Source organism: Herpailurus yagouaroundi, unplaced genomic scaffold (genome assembly GCF_014898765.1).
Source record: "Herpailurus yagouaroundi ecotype Mexico unplaced genomic scaffold, PumYag 166, whole genome shotgun sequence".
Lineage (NCBI taxonomy): Eukaryota > Metazoa > Chordata > Mammalia > Carnivora > Felidae > Herpailurus > Herpailurus yagouaroundi.
This window is the reverse complement of record NW_024412407.1, coordinates 24,302,616-24,316,894: the sequence shown is the minus strand read 5'-3', so window position 1 is coordinate 24,316,894 and position 14,279 is coordinate 24,302,616. Positions and strand designations below refer to the sequence as shown.

General features: G+C 38.1%; 1 protein-coding gene across 8 annotated transcripts in view; it reads right to left on the bottom strand.

The window, feature by feature from the left end:
* Positions 1 to 14,279, bottom strand: part of SOX5 (SRY-box transcription factor 5) — a 1,021,040-nt gene that overhangs the window by 678,249 nt on the left and 328,512 nt on the right. The window contains exon 1 of one of the 8 annotated variants that reach the window (XM_040488999.1): positions 3,128 to 3,146. The exons of the other annotated variants lie outside the window; for them this stretch is intronic. The gene's annotated coding sequence lies outside the window, so the exon portion shown is untranslated. Of the gene's footprint in view, positions 1 to 3,127; positions 3,147 to 14,279 lie in introns of those variants that run through there. 8 annotated transcript variants of the gene reach the window in all.

Below are 14,279 nucleotides of genomic sequence, written 5' to 3'. Positions count from 1 at the left end.
TCAAAATTTCAGCTAGCTTTTTTTGATAGAAACTGATAAGCTGATCCTTAAATTCATATGGAACTCAAGGGATCTAGTGTAGCTAAAACAATGCCGAGAAAAAAAGTTGGAGAATATAAAGTTCTCAACTTCACAACTTAAGGCAAAGCTATAGTAATCAAGACAGTGTGGTACTGGCATGAGGATACAAATACATATCAATGGATGGCATGGAATTGAGAGTACAGAAATAAACCCAGACATTTATGGTCATTTGGTTTTTGACACACTTGCCAAGACCTTGGAGGAAAGAAATCTGGTCTGTTGTGAATAAAACTGTTCTCTGAATTTCTGTTCCCTGATTCCTGGCACAGAGCTTCAAAAACCTTTGGAATTCACCAAGTGATAGGCATGCCTTTGTTATGCTATACTTGCCTCATAACAGAGCCCCTAGATAGCTTCAGGATGGGAGAGGTTGTGGAAAAAGCAATCATGTGATTTGAGGACTGGAACTTTCAGGACCCCAGTACCCCAGACTCTGAGGAAAGGGGCTTGACACTGAGTTTAATCACATGGTCAATGATTTAATCAATCATGCCTATGTAATGAAACCTTAATGGAAGTTCTAAACAATGAGATTCAGAGAGCTTCCTGGTGAGCACTGATGTTTGGGAAGGTGGCACACCCTGACTCCCCAAAAACAGAACCTCCTGTGCTCAAGACCCTTCCAGACACATCCTGTGTATCTCTTCAACTAAGTTATTCATTTGAATCCTTTATAATAAAACAATCATAATACGTATAGCACTTCCCTGAGTTCTATGAGTCATGCTAGTGAATTACCGAAGCTAAAGGAGTATGGTGGGAACTCCCAAATTTGCAGCCAATTCTGGCAGGCAGAAGTGCCCATTGCCTGGGGACAGTACTTGCAGTTACTTTCTGAATAAGAGCAATCATTGGGGACCTTACACTTTAACTTCTGGGATCTGATGCTAACTGCAGATATTGTCAGATTGAATTGAATGATAGGACACCCAGGTAACATCTGAGAATTAGTATTGGAACATAATAATAGTCTTTTCAACAAATGGTTGGGGGCAACTGGATATCTATACGCAAAAGAATGGAATAGAACCCCTACCTCAATCCCATGTAAAAAACTAACTCAAAATGGATCATATAACTAAACGTAAGAGTTAAAACTATAAACCCAAGCCATAAACTTGCCAAGCCATGCCAAGTTTAAATACCACTAATATAATAATAGGAAGATGTTCTACTTTTAAACTAGTCTTCAGAGATAGTCTTTCCACAGAGTTCCAAGTACTATAATACAATCCAAGTATAATTGTCACTTTATCAGGACTGATAGTGAAAGGAAAATGTTTTTAATCCAAACTATGGTGATAGTTCAGAATACGATTTGTTAAAAGTTGGAATTCACATAGATACTTTAGTGATTTTAGAATTCTCGATTTAAGAATGACTATTAGGGGTGCCTGAATGGCTCAGCTGTCTGACTCTTGATTTCAGCTCAGGTCACGATCTCACAGTCTGTGAGTTCGAGCCTCTCATCAGGTGCCATGCTGACAGTGCTGAGCCTGCTTAAGATTCTGTGTGTGTGTCTCTCTATCCCTCCCCTACTTTCTTTCTCTCTATCTCAAGATAAATAAATAAACTTAAAAAAGAATGACTGTTATAAAGTTTTAGCTGCCAAATGAAACAAGGTAAGTATATGAGAAAACATATACTTTAAAAATATTAAATTTCAGTGACATAAAATTGAAGTTTCCCAATACTATCTAACTTTTAATTCTAATATGAATTCATTTAAAAAATGGGAGCTACATTATTTTATGGGGCTGTCTCAAATTTACCCAATTTCATAATGGTAAAAGAGTTCTATGATTAAGCAGCTTGATCCATTCCAGTTATGTAACCTATAGTGGCTAATCTCTTTATTTAATACATGTTGACTATTCAAGCATATTTTCTGCTATTAGAATTTAAATAAGTTCCATTCCCTTCTCTAAAGTGCATTCATACACTGCTTTGGTTTAAGTTGGAGATTTGCTAAGTAACAACCATCATCTATCTATTCAACACTCATCAAAGTACCTGAGTACTTATTGTAAGATACTGTATACGTTATAAGGTAGAATTTAGAGATAAAAACAACATGTGTTTTGGGATTATCCAGAATGGAATATGAGTTCAGGCCTTGACTTATAGGTTGCAAGATCTTTCTGAACTTTAGTTTTCTCATATTCAAGGTGATAATTGAACTAATGTGTTTCCAGAGCCCCAAAGTAAACAGTAATTTCTCCTTTTTCTGCGTACTCTGAAGGCTAGGAAGATTAATCACACATGGATTCTGTACTTGAGAAGTTAACTGTACAATAGATATTATAATGTGTATAAATGAATTAAATAAGGTGAAAAATTATAAAGTAGGAATTTCCAGTGATAAAATAAGTGAGATGATCCATACCAGATAAACATAACATAGCGTCACCATTAGCACCAAATGGAAATAGAATTTATATAGTTGATTACCAAGCTAATTAAAGTATTAAGTAAAAAATAGATCAATCATCTTAGTTTGTTCCCAGGAAATTCTGAGTAATTGAAAGTCAAGTTGAACGTTATAGAAAAGATATTTACTTTTAAGTATCATTCCTTAAGATAACGAAAAACAAATACCACATCTCCTCTATTGAAAATTTTGATAACTCAGGCTATCCTAGCTCCAGCACTTTTTTTTTTTCCTGACCACTGGAAAGTTACTTTATGTCTTGGTTCCTTTACTTTCTCATCTTTTAAAGAAGAATTATAATAATGCATGCCTTATATGGTGTTAACAGTATTACGTGAGTTAATGCATGTCAAATTCAAGAGTGCCTGGTCCATTGAGTACCACTATTATTGTAGATAATCAATGTTATATCATCTTTTTACTCTTATTATAATTATTCATGCCATAGCAAAAAGGTACAGGTATTTTAATTACCATTCAATGGGAAGATGAAATGTCATAAGGGAAGATTACTTGTGTATACATATTGGAAAAACCAGGGCTTTTTCTTTGAATCACTCATAATGGCAATCAGAATGAAGTTCTATGATTGGATAGGACTCTGTTGTGTACCATCGTCACAGGCAGAGAATGAAGAAGCAGTTCTCCCAAAGGAAAGGACTTGCATGGGTGGTGTTGCATGCTGAAATACGAAACAACAGTTGCCTACTTACATCCATCTACTATGTAAACAGAAATAGTCTTTGCTATAACTCAGATTTTTTTAATTTATCTGAACTCAGAAGATATTAAAGAGGTGATTTACATAAAATTACAACTCTTTAATTAAAAAGTTCTTATAAGACTGAAGGGAGATCCCCCCCCCCTCACCTTCGACATCTAATTGGCCATGGAATCATGCTCATCCCATCTCTTAAATATTTACAAAATCTGTCCTTTCCCCTCCATTTCAATAGCTATTGCCCTTCTCTACATTCTTATTCTTCTCTTACAGGACCATTATATGTTCCTTAGATGTTCTCCTTGCTGCAGTCCCAAACTCTACACATGGGACAACTTGACCATGTTATGCAATTCTTCTTTATCTACTCTCCCTCAAGACTCAACCCAGGAGCACCTGGGTGGCTTAGTCGGTTATGCCTTTTGTGAGATAGAGCCCGATGTTCGGCTCTGTGCTGATAGCTGAAAGGTGACAATGCTAATTTTAGAATTACAGGAATTTCTTACTTTCTTCTTTTGTTAATCTACATTTTCTAAACATTTCACAAATAAATAACTTTTATAATAGCATAAAGTTATTAAATACAATAACAAAAATTTCATACAAATTGTATATTGCTATTTAAGTGGGGAAAGAAAGGATTTTTTTTTAATATATATTTTTTTAACATTTATTTATTTTTGAGACAGACAGAGCATGAACGGGGGAGGGGCAGAGAGAGAGGGGGACACAGAATCGGAAGCAGGCTCCAGGCTCTGAGCCATCAGCCCAGAGCCCGACGCGGGGCTCGAACTCACGGACCGCGAGATCGTGACCCGGGCTGAAGTCGGACGCTTAACCGACTAAGCCACCCAGGTGCCCCATTTTTTTTTAATATTTTTTTTAACGTTTATTTATTTTTGAGAAGAGAGAGACAGAGCATGAACAGGGGAGGGGCAGAGAGAGAGGAGGACACAGAATCGGAAGCAGGCTCCAGGCTCTGAGCCATCAGCCCAGAGCCTGACGCGGGGCTCGAACTCACGGACCGCGAGATCGTGACCCAGGCGAAAGGATTTTTATAAAGGCTCTCAGTTGGTACTTAGTGACCTCATAATAACCTGATCTTTCTCCTCAGCACACAGATGCCCTCTGGGGTACCGTATCCAGGTCCATTTCCTGTGCAGTAGCCAAAAGTCTTTCAAAAAACCGTTTGTTATCAGGGCACGTAGATGGCTCAGTCAATTAAGCATCCAACTCTCAATTTTGGCTCAGGTCATGATCTCATGGTTAGTAATTTTGAGCCTCATGTCCGCTTTGGCACTAGCAATGCAGAACCTGCTTGAGATATTCTCTCTCTCTCTCTCTCTCTCTGTCTCTCCCCGCCCCCCTGCTTGTGCACTCTCTCTCTCTCTCTCTCTCTCTCGAAATAAATAACCTTTAAAAATTAAATAAAATAAACAAAAAAACCCATTTATTCTTTTATTATGTATTAGATACCTTATCTATACCACTTTCTTACTTCACAGCCACCTATGAAGTGTGCATTCTTAATACTTAACAAATGAGAATACGGAGGTGAACTTAAGTGTCCAGGGTTACATGGTCAACATGGAGCAGAGCTGATCCTTGAACCCAAGACAGCCCACATCATAATCCATTTTATTTCCAACAGGCCACATAGACCTCTTCAAAATATACCTGTTTGTGTATCAATTCCCCACTTTATTTTCTTTTCAAGTGTTTGCTAATACATTTTAACTTGATAAGTGTCTTGCAACACACGTAGTACATGATGCCAAATGTCATATGATCACCACTGAGCCCATGGTTCCTCTCTCTTTCTTCCTCTCTCCCACTGTGGGATTGTAGGCGATCATCTCCCATGTTCAAATGCTCCTTCTCAGGCCGTGGTGTTTGGCAGAAATCAGTGATTTTTCAGAACGTTGGAAGGTGCCCACAACTGGCACTAGTGAATTTTTTGTCACTTCAAAGCACCTATGGACAGTCCTTTGCTTTTCCACACAAGAGTAAGCTTAGGAATGCTTTGCTTCATTCTAGGTCAGGCTGCCTGCAGGTATAGACCTTTTCCTCTGCTGCCTTACTGCCAACTTCATTAAATACAGTATATGACAAGAGTTCATTAATACCATACTGTAATCAACATCTGTGTGAGCATATACAATGGCCCCCATGCAGAAAAAGATTCCATTGAGTCAATAGATAGCAGTAATTCCCTTAGTGATCGTGAAAGTCATCCTACACAGTAACCCTCCTCTTTCTTGTCTGTCTTATACCACCCACAAGGTTTTCAGAGGTAAGTGCAGGTTAAGTTATTTTCTTTATATTTTCTATTTTATTACTCTGTATCATATTACAGTATTGTAATCATTTTATATGAATATTTTTTGGTTGTGGAATGAATCATCTGAGGTTCCATTATTTCTTATGAGGAAATTTGCTTTGATGTACAAGTGCTTTGGATTACATGCATGTTTCCAGAACAAATTATGCTCACAAACCAAGGTTTTACTGTATATCAAACAAACTAATTATTACTAGTGTAGAAATGAGTTAGTCAGGTTACAGTGGGAAATATACAATAATTGGAGGCCTCCCCCTGCCACCTGTCAGTACCCCCTTCTTCCTTTTATTTCCTGCATAGCACTTACCATCTCTAAAACTAGTTTTGTTACATGCCCTTACCTATTTTCTCCATTGCTTTACCTCTAGCACCTATAAAAGTACCTGATTTAAATTGGAGTTTAATACTTAGTGGATGAATAAATACATGTATTCATGAGAACAGGTGAAAACTTCTCTCTTTACTAAGCTATGTGTATCTTGACTAATCTACTAGCCCCTCAGCTTTTAAATTTTCATTTCTTTAATGCAATATTGCCTAAGGTTTTTATGAGTTTAAATTCTTTCATTCAATAACTCTTTGAGCACCTACTATGTACCAGATAGTCTAAGCTACGTGATAATAACAGGAAACAAAACAACAGACAAAAATCTCTCATGTAAGATACTGTAAGATATAGTCTGGTAAGTGAAGAAAGACCAGAATATAACAAAATATGTTGGATAGTGATCAGTATTTCAGTGGCAAAATAGCTTGTGGTTAGGAATCTGAAAAGATACTCTACAACTGGGTAACTGAGAAAGAAGACATTTGAATAAGGAGGTGAAGGAGTAAGACTAGTATATTGGGGGAAGAACTTTTCAGGTGGTGGGAATAGCATGCCAGCGTGACTGTATTTTCAGAGTGGCTGTAATGCAGTGAATGAATGAGAGTTAACAGGAAATGAGATCAGATAAGTGAGGGAGGGAGAAGGAAGGATTGTGTAATGCCTTGTAGGCCATTGTAATACTACTGCCTTATATTCTCAGAAAAATTAGCAGCCATTGAAGGGGTTTGAGCAAAAGTGGAATTTTCTGTGGGTAACTCCTCCTTGTCCTCACCATCAAATGCATGGTAAGTCATTTTGCATCTCTAAATGCCAGTAATAATCCCCAGACCTTTTGACAACTAAAATGACACCACTTATTTTATTTTCAAAGCTATGTTATAAATAGAGTGAAGGTAGGTCTGAAGAGTCTATTTTAATATTCCAGGCAACAGTTTGTGTTATCTTGAGCCAGAATGGTAGTGGTCAATTCAGAATGTATATTTTTGCAGAAAGCATTTGCCAGTGAATTAATTGGATATGGATGTGAGTGAAAGCTAGAAGTCAAGGATGACTCCTAGGTGTTTGGAATGAGCAAATAGGATGGAGTTGCTATTCACTGAAACTGTGAAGACTGAATAGGGATGAAGCAGATTTGGTGAAGAAAGCAGGAATTCAGTCAAGACTCATTAAGAACTACTATCTAAAAACATGTATCTATGTTTAATGTAAGAATTTTGTAAAATGAGGTAATGGGTACTATTTCTAAACTGATGGATTTTGTTAGAGTGCTTTTTATGAAGGGATAGAGTTTACAGAAATAAATAGTAGATAAATAATTACTAGTAACTAATCGTAATGTATGAACCAGCTTAAGCAATCAGATTATATCAAGAAAAGTTTGTGTTTTATGTTTTCTAAATATCATCCAAAGGAATGAGTCTAATTGTGGAATTTCAAATGATAAATGGTATGTTAGGCGGCAGGCTTTTAATGCTGTTAAAATCCCACCAGGCCCGTATTACTTGGAGTAGATGTCCTACAGTGAGATTAGGCTCAGCCTTGGAAAAACAGTGGGGGCACAACAGCCCTGAACCTCACTCATTGACTAATAAGTACCCAACGCTGTAGAGTCAACAGTCAATATGTGCAAAGTTTTCTACATCCATGGTCAAGTTAAGGATCTCAGAGGAAAAGCTGTATCCAGACATGGTTTAGAGATTCTTTAGCAGCTGAATTTAGTTGTTCCTCCATAGACAGAAGAAATTATCTGAATCAACACAATGAGCTAATTGACACAACACAAAATTTAGAGTTGGCAAGAGGAAGTATCCAATTGCATGACTGCTAGAACTTTTCCCTAGTGATAGCAATCTACCTGCTCATAAGAGTAGAAAAGTTGCGTTTTGAACAGCAATGCTCATCGTATAAACATGAAGTTTCTTTCCAAATGTGTCGCTGAATAGCTGAACGTATATGGTCAGAAACCTTTCATTCTTTTCAGAATTCTATCACATTTATGAACATTTTACCTCAATATTTTCTATTAATATCCCCTATGATCTGACAACAAGGGAGGTATTTGCATTCAAAAAGAAGTCCTTGCACTCACACATATACACAAGAGCACTCTGCTTCCTTCAGAACATGTCATCTTTTTCCAGAAGGACTGGGCCCATTGATACCCACCCTCTTCCTCTCTACAACATCTGTGGAAGGGAGGTGGATGCAATGCTTCACTCAAACTGCATCTCCAATCACCAGTTAGCTAAAGAAGTTAGAAGGCTCAGGCGAAGGTGGTCACTTGCCCTGAAGTGGGAAGGAATGTGATAAGGAAGTGCAAGTGGCAGACAGATGCCCCATGGGCTTCACATTGTTGTTTCACAGAAGGACATACTGTGTCATAATGAATTACTGCTAATTTGAGCCAGCAGTACTGTTAGATTGAGGCCGGCAACCCAGTATGACAAACAGTGCCTGCAAGTTCACCTAATGAGGGGACAGGACTGCTCCACAGCACTGCTTCACTCAATTAGTGGACAAGGCTTTTAATGCCGCTCTGCACAACTAAAGCAATTTTGATTACTTAGAGCTAAGTGTCCATTTAGAATGTTTTGGAAGCTGAAACAGGGTTTCTTTCTTTCTGTTTTTTTTTTCCTTTAGTATAATTTATCTTGAGAGTATATGAATGGTAATAAGCTATTTGAAAGCCAATCACATTATTTCCTATTTTTCCCTAAGTAATATTGAAATACATTTTTTTAAAGTTCAAATGATAGAATTTACTCTAGCAAATGAAATGTAAATAAGATAGCAAATGATGAAGGATATGCTGAGGGTATGTGTGTATATGCGCGCGTGTGTGTGCACATTGTGTGTGTGTGTGTGTGTGTGTGTGTGTGCGCGCGCGCGCGCGCGCGTGCGCGCATGCGCGCATGCGGGCACTATGTGTGTCTCTCCGTGCCAGAATTACAGTTGGTGAATTTCATTTCATCAGCCAACATTATCAGGAGGGTTGCATATTTATTCTATATATCCACATTTAAAAAAAAATTCCAGATCTTGCCTTCTTTGGCTGGGAGCACTTATATTTCATAGCTTTTGATATGGGGAACTGACGTCTCTACTTGGTTATTTTTTTTCACTATGTCACTGCATGATGAAAAGCACTGATATGTGGAACGATACAACTTTCTTTAATATCATGATCACTGACTTAAAACTAAACAGAGGATATTTAGGCTTCGTAAATTCCTTTCATTCTCATTAGAAACACACAGGGTGCTCACTCTATACATCACTATAGTCATCTTCTGGCTTTCTACCTATACACTATGTTTAGTTCTCAGACTGCTTGAACTTGGTGAAACTCTATGAAATTTTGCCTATTTAAGGACAAGGTCATTGAGTAAAAGGAATTACTCAAGTGCTAGACACAAAACAGGTGCCAATAAATTTTTATTAAACCGAATACAAATTCCACACCAATAAAGAAGTAAACCTCATGATTCACATGCCCTTCTTCCTTTGCTTCCCTCAGGTGAACAGCGACATCAGGATCAAAAGATGAGAATATGACCCCATAGGTTACTTTATCCATCATCAAAGTCATGGGTTCTCCTCCCACCAAAAAAAAAAAAAATTGCCTCAAGATGGCCCAATACACACCAATTTTTAAATAATGCACATCTCCCATCTTTGTTTTATAAAGGAGGTATACGACCATGCTGAAGCAGTGATCCAGAGCAGAAGTTAGGAAGAAGTTTAAAATATTAACATTTTGGGTCGGGGCGCCTGGGTGGCTCAGTCGGTTAAGCGTCCAACTTCGGCTCAGGTCATGATCTCGCAGTCCATGAGTTTGAGCCCCGCACAGGGCCCTGTGCTGACAGCTCAGAGCCTGGAGCCTGCTTCAGATTCTGTGTCTCCCCCTCTCTCTGTCCTTACCCTGCCCGTGCTCTGTCTGTCTCAAAGATAAAAAAAAATATTAAAAATATTTTTAAAAAATAAAATATTAACATTTTGGGGCACTGGGTAATTAACCATTATTGAGCCTTAGTTTCCTTTTTCCTTTCCATAGTCGTGTTTCATTTTCTTAAAATAATTTTACTAATGACTAGTCTCTTGCCTCCAGAAGGTTAACCCCAAAAGCATGTTACACTTTCAGGGAGATAGTTATGTATTAGTAGAAAATGGTACATATTGGCATTTTCTAGTAAATAAAAAGGAAAAAAAACAATGTGGCTCAGGAAGCAAGTAATATTTCCTATAATGTATGTTTTTTAATAATTGTAAAGACTGAGAAACTGGCAAAGAATATGCACTGATTCTGTATCCTCCTCTCCTGAGAATACACGATATAAAATCACATCATTGGCTCAAATTATTGCCAAAATGAAAAAACTATTAATAGTTTCATTTATTTTCCTCTCTTGTCAAAAGGACTACTAGCATGGGAGAGGAAGAAGCGATTATTGGTAGTGTAGAAATGCAAGAAAATAATAATTAAGGAATAAATTTAGTGGGAAAGAAAAGAAATAAATAAATTTAATGGGAAAGTACCAGTAATAGATACAAAGCAATAGGTATCAATCTCATGATTGCCCTTCATTGCCTTGTACCAACAATAATCATCATTCAGCTTTCCATCAATGTTAGTATCAAATATTACAGATATGTTCCCATTCCCATCCCATACATGGTACTTGAATTTTCCAAAAGTCAAAACTATATATAAAGGTAACTCTGAGGACTTACTTCCATCCCCATCCCTTCTGTTCATTCCCATCCACACGTTATATGTAATTATTTTTATTAATTCTAGCTTATCCCTCCTGTATTTTTGGTAACAGTAAGCAAATATCCATTCATTCTTATTTGTCCTTTCTTGTGCAATATACAGCATACTGTATACTATGAGTAAAGTAGAGAAAAGTAAAGAGTCTATACATACTCTCTTAAGTTTTTAAAATTTTCACTAACAATGTATCCTGGAAATGTCTCCATATTAGTGCTCCATTATTTTTTACAGCGCATCATACTTCATTATATGGACACACTTTCATTTATTCAATGGATGGAGATTTAGGTTATTTTACAGTAGTTTGAAATTGCAAATAATTTCATAATTAATAGCCTGCATGAGTATTTTTTCAAATCCTCATAGGATTCCCAGAATATCACTGGTGGGAAAGGAGGCTGCCTGAGTCTACTCTGCATAGTCTACAGCTGTCAGTTACCTCTACCTTTCTGATATGGAAAAGGGAGTAGGATCGGGAAGCCTGAATTACTTTTGATGTTTTCACTAGGGCTCAAATATATTCCTAGTCTTGAATACAGATCTATAAGAGAAAAGTTCTAAAATTTTAGAACTTTAAAATGTTTTTTCTTCCTCTCAGAAGACTTTCTTGAGACCTTACACTAACCTAAACCCACTAGAAGTCCTAAAAACATAAGAGCCAGGGAAACATTTGCCTATGTACAAGCATCTCTGTAGCAAGAAACAACTCTTAACTTTCTTTACATTTAGAACTCATATTCAGGGCTTGAAAATAGTAATTAAATGAATAAATTAAAAGATCCACTGAATCCAATCTGACACAAAAGCTTGGACATCGTTTTCAGAAAACAGACACCTGCGTTAGTTCTGAAAGCAGGCAGGTGTATTTAGCAATAGTGTTTTCTACTCTTCCCCAAGTGAGGCAGCCTAATAATGTGAAAGCCATCCTTGCAGCAGTCCCAAAATAACGGTTAGATATGATCTCCATTTGTGGCTTGAGATCACTGAGTGCCCAATGGCACATTTTCTGCTGTTGTCATAAACGCCACAGGAATGATGACAAATGGCTCTGAGGATGAGTAGAGGTCTAGACAACAAGCCCAGAGAGAACTGCCAACACCAAGAGGGTGTAGTCAACCAGGCTACGGGGCCTCACACTCTCGCTGAAGGGACCCGAGTTTCCTCAGGGGATAAAGGGAAGAAGAAAGAAAAAAAGGAATGGCTGTGTTAGTGTTTGCCAAAAAAAAAAAAAAAAGTCTGAGAAACTCCTGAAAGACGCCCAGAGCTTGGTAAAATTCACCTTTCCTAAGACTATCATTGGTCTTATCCTTGCCCTTGGAAGAGAATGAAGGACAGCTAATACTAAGAGGCAAGCTCAGGGATTTTAATAAAGAATACAAACTAGGTGAATACTGTTGCACCAAGACTTGACTGATCTATAATACAAGGTTTTTTATTCAATTGTATCACTTTAAAATCACATATCTGATTCCCCTGTATTCTTTTACGGTAAAAAAAAAAAAAAAAAAAAACAACAACAACAAACCACCCTCGGGTGTGGGTGGCCCTCTAAGCAGCAAATTCATTGCTAACAGAAGCATGTTGTTATATCAGCATCTCATTATCATATGCAGGGCATTAATTGAGGCACCTTATTTAAGGTGGGAAAGAGCTTTACTAAGGGAAGATGATTCAGCACAGTATCTTCTGATGAGTGATGTCATCTGAAACCCTTTTGAGAAGTAGACGGAAGAAAACTAATATGTAAAATGTGAGCATTCATTAAGTTTATTTATCAATAAGTTATATGTTCTATTTTTTTTAAAGTTGCTGTGGTGATAATCTTACCCATTTTTCTCTAAAACTGCCCTGTCACATAGTAATATGTATATAGACTAAACTTGTTTCATTTTTAAAAGGCATCCCAGGGAGATGAGATGTGGATGGGTGTGAAGAGTCGATCTGGGGAAGCAAATGGGTACAGATGCCTCCATTGACAAAGGGGAAAGGCATATGGCGTCCTTCCTTCCTGGTGTGCCCAGGGCTCTGAGAGAGCTCTAGATTTCCCAGCGATAAGTTTCTGCTTGTGAGCTCCACTGGGAAGATATTTTGTATGCCACAGAAAACCAAGATGTTTGCGTTCCCACCAATCCAGGGATAAGGCATTTTCTTCATACAGACACAAAACATACAGTATATGAATGTTTAATGGAGGCTAAAACTGGGAGAGGAACAGAAAACAAGAACAGAGCAGGTTAAAAAAATATCTGGTTTCTCTCTATCAAAATACTAATTAAAATTCATGTTCATGGGGATGATTATACATATGTTTTTGAACTAAAAGTCTAACCTGGCACTATTTTTTGGCCTTATTTTTGTGACAACATTTTTGTCCATATGGCATGAAGTGAATCATTTTACATCTTTTTTTAAGCTCTATGTGTTTTTCTTGTTGTCTATTCCCTCTTCTCCCACCACACACACACTGGCAGCCGCTACCAAGTTACCAAATGCCAACTCAACCCTGCAAGCTGGCTACATGGAGCTATATAGTACTGGCATTTTCCTTTCTTTGCAGAAATATTCTCTCTCTCTCTCTCTCTCTCTCTCTCTCTCTCTCTCTCTCTCTCCCCCTCTCCACACACACACACACACACACACACACACACACACACACACACACAAGCACGCACGCATGCACGCATGCACCCACCACCACTGAAGCACCCTGAATATCTCTCCTTCATTCCCATGCTCATCTTTTGGTTCCTGAAGATTCTGCCCAGCTCCAGTGTGTGTGTGCAGCACTGGCTGCTGGTCTGTGGAGTGCCACACCAGTTTATTTAGTGCCTCTCATCCCTGGCCTTTCTTCTCCATGGCACTATGACAATTAGTGGCTCACTTAAAAACTGCTATAAATTAATGGTTAATCGAGCCCATGTAATTAGTTTAGTCACAGCAAAGTGCAAAAATCATGATTGTCCAGTGGTCTCCTTTTCTTCTTCGTTTTGAATCATAATAATCCATGTGTCTGCTTTTTCAGACAGAAGAATGCTTCTTATGTGCAGCACAGCCATACTGCCTGGCCGTTCGGGTCCCGCATGGCACACGTTTTGTACACGTGCCGCCTCCGCCAGTATCAGGCACTGCTGAGTCTGTATGGAAGGGCAGCAACTCCACCTAACAAATGTAACTTTAACAACAGTAAAACAACCTAATAGCTTAGCATGCCAGGGGGCTAATGTGGCGGGCCATTTACTGCTGCACTAAATAGCCCCGGTTTGATTCTCATTGCCAAGTGTCGAACTGAGAATTGCAAGGCAGGAGTAGCTCCTAATTCATTAGATAAAGGGGGTCACTGCTCATAGGGCTGGGGAAACTGTAGAAGGGTAAGAAATTAAACAAGGCGTTCCCTTTCAAATGCTACCCAAACCTGGACTACCTGGGATCCAGGATAGCAGAGTCACTGAAATATGAGGGCTCTATCCTGGCATCAATGTGACAACTTCTAACTTTGGATCTTTGTTTTATTTTGCAACATTCATCTGGAAAGAGGCTAGAAGGGGAGGTGATCCTAATACTGAAGCTACTATTTATTATTTGTAAATCACTTTGACACCT